The 9260-nt window shown below is 41.9% G+C and overlaps 1 long non-coding RNA gene across 1 annotated transcript; it reads right to left on the bottom strand.

Moving 5' to 3' along the window:
• Nucleotides 1-490: 490 nt before the first annotated feature.
• On the bottom strand, nt 491-7974 carry LOC142449926 (uncharacterized). Its single transcript, XR_012784896.1, has 3 exons — nt 7839-7974; nt 7036-7169; nt 491-2620 (listed from the first exon to the last, which is right to left on the bottom strand). It is a non-coding gene; the product is annotated as an uncharacterized LOC142449926 (long non-coding RNA).
• Between the last annotated feature and the right edge of the window lie 1286 nt (nt 7975-9260).

Below are 9260 nucleotides of genomic sequence, written 5' to 3'. Positions count from 1 at the left end.
GTGGGAATAGAATCGCTCATCTTTCTCCTATGAACCGCTGGTGGTTTTAAACTACCGACTTGGTAGTTAGCAGCTAACGCTAACGCCCCAAGTTACCCCTTCCTCCGTCGGTGCTCGCAGGTGATTCATGGGGCTGGGAGAGTGGTCTAGCAATTTGCTGCTTAGCGTGGCCTCTTCCAGAATAATAAACGATGTCTCTAAAAAGAAATTCGTGAAGAACAGGAAGGAAAACATACTCTCAAAATAAGTCTTTTTCGGTGTTTAAAATGGTTACACAGGCTTTCTTATGGTGGAAATGTTGTACTTGCAAGACACCAGGAAAGTGAGTGAAAGCAAAAACTTGACTGTGAATTAGTCGGTGGATGGCTGCCACATGATCGCTTCACCTTTTCCCCCACTTTACTCCTGCTTTCCTTACTGCCGCTCTACCAATGTTCTGTTCCTAGCAGTACAGGGGCACCTAAAAATAATACTGATGAGCAAGCAGAGAGGCTTGCCAAACAGACTTTTATTTTCAATAATTCCAGCCTGATAGAAGCGTTGTATGAATAGCACAGCATGATGATTTGCCCAGTAACCGCGTTAGTCTGGGTGCTTCAGCGAAACAAAGCCACAGCAACCATGCATAAGACAGAGTTTCATATACAGGTTAAGTGCACATCAAGAGAACATCCCAGCCCAGTGCTGCCCAAGTCCACAAGTCCAACGTTAACCCACTAACCCAGATGTCCAACACCAATCCACAAAGTCCTCCTCCATCTCACAGAACACACACTATGACGCCGACTGCAGGAGGAAAGCAGAGTCAGTGAATGTGTAAGCATCTCAGCACTGGCAGGGGTCTCTACACGGGCGCTCCAGCACCCAGGGCTGCATTGGGGGTAGATCCATGTGGCTTCTTCTTGGGGATGTCTTGCAGGAAGTGAGCCTTGCCAGCTGAAGCAGGGAATTGGCTAAGGCAGCTACATATTGGTCTGACCAGTAGAAAGCAAGAGACTCGAGAACTCTAAAGGCGAGGTTCACCGAGCCATTTATCCCTCTGTCCTTCAATTAACCCCACATGTGTTTATAGGCCAGGCTGGCACAATAAACTAACTCAGTAACCTTCTCCCAGAGACCAAATTCAAAATATGCCAATTATTCCAGTAATGTGCTTGCAGCAACAACGGTCACTTCAGGATCGCATTACTCTCAGGTGTCATGTCTTCTCAGCCTCCGTCAGTCTGAAGTAGCTCCTCAGTCTCTCTGACGTTCATTGTCCTGACGTTTGTGAAGGCCAGTGATATTATAGAAACCCCCTCCAGTTTTGTTTGATGTGTATTCTGTTAGGTCAAGGTAATGCAGTTTTACCTGGAATACCAGAATTAGGATGCATTCTTACTGCATCTCATTAGGTGAGTTTTAATGGTTTGGCTTGCACTGACTGCTAACCAAAGTTGGCGGTTCAAAACCACCTAATAGTACCACAGAGGAACAGGCTGGACAACCTGTGTCCGAGAGGCCCTAGAGCCCATCGCATCCATGGGGCCCCCACAAGTGGAATCAATTTGATGACAATGAACAAGTGTTCATTTTTATCATTTGATTCAAATGGTGTTTTTAAATTAGGGTTCTCCCCTATGAAGTTTTCTTCTTTTTTGCAATTGGTAACAGTTTTGTCTGAAGATACTTTAAGACGGAGTAAAGTCGTGTCTCACTTTAAAGCACTAGATTTCGCATCATTGTTGTTTCTTGCTGAGTTCCCGGTACCTTGATTAGCTGGCATTCTAAGCTAAGAAAGCACTTCCTTTTCTATTTGTATATATCAGTGTGGACAAACAGATTTCTCTTTTATTCATGAATTTATTATCCATTACTCGCTTCATTGTGCTGCATCAATTGTCTTACCTTCCAGGTGGCTCCTGTGTTCTTTGGCCATGTTCACTTCGTTCTTTGAGCTCACTGACTCCGTGGCATACCAAGATGTTAAAATCTCACTTCATTCCTGCTTTGACCCACCGTTGGAACCTCCAGTGATCTTGATTTCTTTAGTACGGAGAGATATTTAGAAACCAGGATTTGGCCATTAACTCTTCTCATTGCTTCGGCAATGTTGCTGCTTCCAGGTTATTTTAGTGGATGCACGCACCATCTCTCGGTGTGTGTCTTAGTTACATGTGGCAGAGTAGGCTTCATGTCGAGCTGCTAAGCACAAGGTCAGCAGTTCCACTCCACCAGCAGCTCCAGGGAGACGAAGCTGTATGCTCCAGCAAAGATTGTCAGGCTCAGAAACCCCAAGAGGCAGTTCTACTCTGTCATCTAGGGTTGCTATGAATCAGAATTAACTCGATGCTAGTGATCTGGAGTTTGCATCTGTATTTGTTAAAAACTATGAAATTACATCTTTACCTCCACTTACAGCTTGACTCCACAAAGTTAATTTGAAGTCCTCCCTTTGCATATTTGTGTCTTCCTAAGAGACTTGGTTCCTTGTCCTCATACGTCATCATTCATCTGATGCTGTTGGTCCTCTGATCTGCTCAGGCATCCCTCCTCAGAGTCCTGAACTTTGCCAGATTGCCTTCTTGTCAGCTCCGATGCACTCTTTAGGCAAGCCCAGACAAGCACTGGACTGCTTTTCCTGCGGGACAGAGAGGAAGGCATTATGACTACAGGTAGACTCTGTATCTTTAAGAATTTGTAGACAAGTCAGAACAGATGCATATGGTTTTTAAAATTTACCCTTACTTTATCGCAAGAAGAAGAGGCCTGGTGGCCTAATATGTTGTGCATTGGGCTGTTACCCTCAAGTCAGCCGTTTTAACCTGCCAGTCATTCTCTAGGAGCAGGTGAGGCACTGGGTTCCTGTGTAGATTTACACCCTTGGAAACCCATAGGAGCAGTTCTACTCCCTCTGGATAGTCACCATGAGTAGGAATAGACTTGATGGCTAAGGGTTTACTATAGGAGCCCTGGTAGTGCAGTGACTAAAGTGCTCGGCTCCTAAGTAGAAATACAGTGATGTTAACGCACATACGGCAGCCTGCTTTTTTTTATTTTTTAAAGGATTTTCAACCTAGGCAACCCTCTGGTTTCAGTTCTACAGGGTCCTAGAAGTCAGAGAAGACTCCAGGCAAGTGAGTTTAAAGGATAGGTTCCCAAACTTCTTTGGCCTACTGCCCTGTGTTCAGGAAAAAACAAACCAAAAACAGCACCCCCAAAACCAAAAGCAAACAACTCCTGCCACAATAGCACACAATCCAGGATAAAGCGCAGGTGTCTGCCTTTTCCAATCACTTGCAGCAGTCCAGCATCCCCAGGGGATGTACTACCTACTTCGGGAAACACAGATTTAATGCAACAAAAGGCTTGCTATCTTTCCAATGCCTTCAAGTGGCACATGCAGCAAATGCAAGCGACTGTGATGAAGAATTTGTTAGAGGTCTGTGTAGTTGGCTTTGTGTCAGGTTGTTAACCGCGTCAGCAGTTAAAGGTACCAATCTGTGGAAGAAAGATGAGGTTTTCTACTTCCTTAAAGATTTATAGGTTCAGAATCTCAAGGGTTGGTACTAGTAGCAGTTGACTCGATGGAAGTGAGTCTGGCGATTTGTTTTATTGGAGAGGTTGGCTCAACGGTTTCAAAGCAATAGCAAAATTATGTAACATTAAAATGTAAGTAGAAGTAGTCCATGAATCCTAGGTTAGTAAGCCAGTGAGCATATTTTTAAATTAAGCTTTCTGTATTAGCAAGTTATTTTGACATCATACAACTACAATAGTAAATTAGCAGCAGTGTTATTTAAAAAGGGAGGCAGACTAAATGTTGTGAAAATATCAACATTTTCAAAATACTTTACAAAGTCAGTGCACTTGTGATCCAAATTCCATCACAATTTTTCAAAGAAATGGAAAAACTAATTACCAAATTTATATGAGAGAGAAAGGAACCTAGGACAAACACACACACCCACAGACACTATTCAAATTTTTCACAAAGCTAAGTGGGTCTTTCACTCCCAGCCTTTCAAACCTACTTTATTGCCATGCTAACACACAGCCTGGGACTGGCACAATGGCAGGAAGACCAATGGATGATAATAGACACCTCAGAAGAAGAACAACGTATATACAGACACCTCCATTTTTAAATAAAAACTACAACCTATTAAATGAGTGAGAGACAGCTTTTCAACGAATCATGCTGGAAAACTGGATCTTCACCTGCAGGAGAATGAAACAAGAGCCAAACTTCATCCCATGACCCCAAACATTACCAAAGATGACCCAGAGGTGGCCAAGAACCATATGAAGAATTGTTAAGCTCATTAGCAATGAGAGAAATACAAATGAAAGCAATGAGTTTCCATCTCACACCATCACTTTTCAAAAAATTCAATAAACTAGAAATTAAGAAGTGCTGCAGAGGATGCAGAGCAAGAGGAACGCTGTAACCCTGCTGGTGGGAGGGGGCACCGTGCCGGAAGCCAGCGCGACGCGTGCGGCCGTCAGCACACGCAAAGCCAAGTCCCTTATGACCTGACCTAGCAATCTCTCTCCTCTCTCCAACTTCTACGAAGAAATTAAGAGGAAAACACAAACAGACATAAGTACACCCATGCTTCTTGCCGCGATTTCTGCAATAGTAAAAACAAAGAACCAAACCCCCAACCCCAGAGCCATGGCTAAACATGTTCTGGTACATTCATACGATGGAATCTTATACACCAACAAGGAGCAGTAACACTCTTACGCACAGAAAGACATGGACAAATCTAGAGATCTTAGGCTGTCGATATTACAAATTGACATATTTAATCTCCATTGTTATATGCAAAACTAAAGGAGCAATGTGGCTTGGGCACCAAAAAACGACTTGATGTCCGCGAGGAGGCCAGCAACAGGCGTGGGGAAAGGGGGAGGGGAGACATAGGAGAGGGCAGGTTAAAAAAAAAAAAAGGTTTCCATTAGAGAAAATAAACGCACAAAACCCCTCCAGACTCCCCAGTCTTTAGATGTAATAAACATTGGTCTGAGTGGCTAAACAATGGACATTGAAGCGAACTTGGAGTCTTCAGTGACATACAAGTTCATTTCAAGCATATGGCGGGGTGGGGGAAAGGTAGTCAAATTACTTGAGTGTTTTATTGACCCAATTTTAACGTAATTAAAAATATTGTTTATGTATTACATGTGGCATTTAAACATACATATTGGTATAATGAAACAGGCACACAAAGCTGACGTACCAATTATTGTAGTAAGTCTGAGGTACTGTTTAGGAGTAAATTGCACCGCAGGTGCCTGTTACCTTATAGTCTTTATTTCAGAGTTTAAGTCCCGTGTGAAGTGTAGCTCATTTTGTAATGCCTAACGTGTTCCAACATCTAGTCACATCCTCCATGTGGGAAAACACATTCACTTTGGTTTCAAAATTTGAAACTTCGAGGATCTGATACTAATTTAGATCCTACTGACTTACTGGCTCATTCAGGGACAATGCTGTCATTTCTGTTAGCTTGTCTCCTCCCAAAATAGGTGGAACTGCTTTCAATAAATATTCTGGTGCCAAATCTCTGACGGGGTTGGAGAAGAGGCACCTTAGTGATGAGATCGCCCCCCAAAGGCGGTTCCTTGGGACGGGCGGTAGACGTCCGAGGTGAAGAGCGCCTGCAGCAGGCACGCATCCCGAGAGGATGTGGCAAAGCAAAGGCAGTGAAGGAGCCAGAAGGCCAAGGGAACTGATGATAAGCACTACTGACTTCACTCATGTAACGTATATGTACTAAGGGCTTGGGATGCCCTGGAGTGCTTGCTTTGTGCATACATAAATAAACATGCCTCTTTATTCCATTTTCCTACGAACCCCTGAAGCCCCTTTGACATATTCCTCACCCCTGAACAGCCTGCAGTCTAGTAAGTGAGGTTTCTGTTAACATTTATGATACAAGGTGTCTCAAACATCTCACTGCAGCTGTTTACTTTGGCGAATTTGACAAGCATTTGCCAAACTACTTTCCATAAGGTTTACATCACTCTATAATGAGAGTTGGAAAAGTAATTTCTAAATATTACTTAAAATCCCCACTCCACACAGGATCTTGTGTATTGGGAAGGCAAAGTGGAAGAAGGGTTTTGTTAACAATTTTAGACTTCCTCAGGACATTTTTTCCCTGCACATTTTCTTCTTTTTCCGAGTTGCTTAACAGGTACCAGGGAAGTGGTAATGCTTTTCTGAGAAATAGTGGCTAGTGGCTACATTTTTCTAGATGTTGACGGTACAGGACTGAACTCCAAGGGGTATGGAAATGATATTCTTGTCCAGAGGTTGGTAAACTGTGGAGACAGAACAGCCAATCCTGTTCCACACCATTAAAAATCAAAGAGCCAAAAAGATACTTTTACAAACAAATGAAATCACAATTATCTGAACACTATCCAAAATCCTTTATAATTTTCTGTTACTTCAGAGCCACACATGCCTACTCACAAAACGACATATGGTTTGAGAGGCACAGTTTGCTGACTCGTTCTAGTCAAATCACTATTGGGTGGTTGGCCCGTTTATTGTCTATTAACTATATCCCAAACCATCGAGTCAATTCCAAGTCATAGTGACCCTGTGTAGAGTAGGATACAACTGGTCCACTGGGTTCATGAGACGTCAACTCGCTACAGTAGACAGCCTCAGCTTCCTGGATGGAGTGGCTGCTGGTGTCAAATGGCTAACCTAACGGGCAGCTGCCCAACTCAGTCATCATGCCGTCAATTGTTCAGCGACTGGTACATGAGAGGCATTCAGCTTAAAGCTCCTGGGACTTTGCAAAAGCAGGTGATCATTTCATAACAAACGCTTCCCTGAGAGATTACGTGGCTGAGAGAAACCCATTTTGAGGTTATGGAAGAAATTACAGATTGCTCTTAAGTGATCTTCAATAAATAAACGATGAAGTCTGACATTTACACCTGTGCCTATGTATCTTCATTTTTCCCTCTAGAGAAAACACTGGAGAACATAGCAGTTTGGGGGAAAGTAATTAAGGAACTCAGAAGTAACACCGGAATATAAAGGTCCTCAGGCCGGATTACTGTTGGAGTTGGGGAGCAGACAGTAGGGAAGGTGTGCAGTGGGAGTCTGTCATTCTTCGTAGCAGAAGCTCCCCTCTCAGCTAGGAAGGTGCAGACAAAGCCTACTGAAGAGAGGGGAGATGCAGACCATAATTAATTCTCATGGTTAATGCAATTTCAACTAGCTAATAACAGACAAGGCAGTTCAAGAACATTAACACTTTGAGCCATAGGCAATCAAAACGGAGGGCTCATTCTGCTCAAGTCATAATGCAGGTTATAGATTATAATGTTGCTGGGAAGCGACTATTTGCATACCCTAAAAGGTATAGCTTCTGCTTAGAATATTTCAAGAGAACTGCTATAGAATTCTGAACATTAAACAGAATTACCAGAGGTAAATCTCATGGAGCTAGAAAGAAATGATTCTACAATCATGGTTTTACAATTATATATTTGGATGATTATCACATCAGTTTAATTTGGCTATCTTGGCAAAAACTGAAAATGGAAGAGTGGCACAGTATTTTATAATACTACAGGTCAGCAGAGTCTCTATTCAGACCCTATGGAAACATGTATTCCTTTCTCATCAAATGATACCTCTCTCTTATTCATAGATTTAGATACATAAAGTAATATATACTCAAATAAGACACAATGATCACAGAGAGGGTTTGTAAGCATTGATGCTAACTTGTGGGCACACATTGATTTTAAGTGTATCTTTTACTTTAAATAGTTTTGATTTTCTGTCTAGAAGACAAAAGGGAACATTAATAGGTGTCACTTACTGAGTTTTCCTAGTTGAATGTTAGCGCTTTTAAGAACAAGTCAAAATTCATCACTTTCCACTTTGGAAGATTAAAGGAACCAAGATGCTAAAGAATGTCAAGAATATATTTTGTGCAGCCAGACTTTAAGAGGAACTGAACAGAGACCATACATGCCATTTGACTTTAAAGTAGAAGTCTGTTGGTCTATAATGTAATCCAATTAGGATCTGTCCAACTTGAAATCTGTAACAGAGAAGATATGAAATATGTTTCCTGTATCTATTTACCATAAATAAAATAGAACTTCATCACTGCAGTTCAGCAGTCCCTATCTGCTCAATGGGTTTTCTAGATGGCTTACATAGCAGTTTCTGAAGCTTAGGGTATAATTTGCTGAGAGATTTATATCTGTTCCTAGCTGGTCGTAAGGGCGAGAAAGAAGATAGGCTTCTAATGTTAATGCTGAAGTTGAAGCATGAAGGAAAAACTGCTCAGCACTCTTCTTGGTCCAAGGTATAGGAGTCTAGCTCCGGGGTTTTTGATTTTAGGTTTGGATTTCAAAGCAACTTTCCGAGCACAGGATAAATCGAGAACAACGTAACTGACATCATTTGAAGGTATCTTTAAATTTGTTCCTGTACGAAATCTGTGGGAAACAATTAGTGCAAAATGGAACAATTAAAGTTCCTGAAATGGAAAACACAATGTATTAATTCTGGAAGCACAGTGTGAGACTTGATCAAGATCAAAGGTGAGTAGGGAGTTATAGTCGAAGGGTTTGCAGTCTTACTGATAGTGTTGGACTGGACTGTGTCCTAGTTCTGTAATTAGACTTTAGCAAGCCTAGAAAAATACTTACATTTTCTTGTTTTGTTGGTGTGCTTCCAGCATTGATAACCAGTAGCTTAAGACATTCCGGTTATAGGTCAGGTCCGAGGCCTTATTGCAGATCCAGGGAAAATTACTTTTTGAATAATACATGGCCCAACCTTCAAATGTTAATAGGTTAGGAGGAGTTCAACTCTGAGCATTTACACATTCCAAGTAACCAGACTATACATGATTTTTACTTTCTCTTAAATGACTCCAAAAATACAATTTCAAAAAGTGTCCACATACACCCACAGCAGTAAGTTCAGACACATTCACTTTTTTTTACGTTTGTCTTTTTTTTTCTTTTTTTACATTTTATTAGGGGCTCATACAACTCTTATCACAATCCACACATATACATACATCAATTGTATAAAGCACATCGGTACATTCTTTGCCCTAATCATTTTCAAAGCATTTGCTCTCCACTTAAGCCCTCTGCATTAGGTCCTCTTTTTTTCCCCTCCCTCCCCGCTCCCCCCTCCCTCATGAGCCCTTGATAATCCACAGATTGTTATTTTGTCATCTCTTGCCCTATCCGGAGTCTCCCTTCCCCCCTTCTCTGCT

Source organism: Tenrec ecaudatus, chromosome 6, assembly GCF_050624435.1.
Source record: "Tenrec ecaudatus isolate mTenEca1 chromosome 6, mTenEca1.hap1, whole genome shotgun sequence".
NCBI classification, from domain to species: Eukaryota; Metazoa; Chordata; class Mammalia; order Afrosoricida; family Tenrecidae; genus Tenrec; species Tenrec ecaudatus.
Note: the sequence above shows the minus strand (reverse complement) of the source record. Positions and strands in the feature narration are given on the sequence as shown.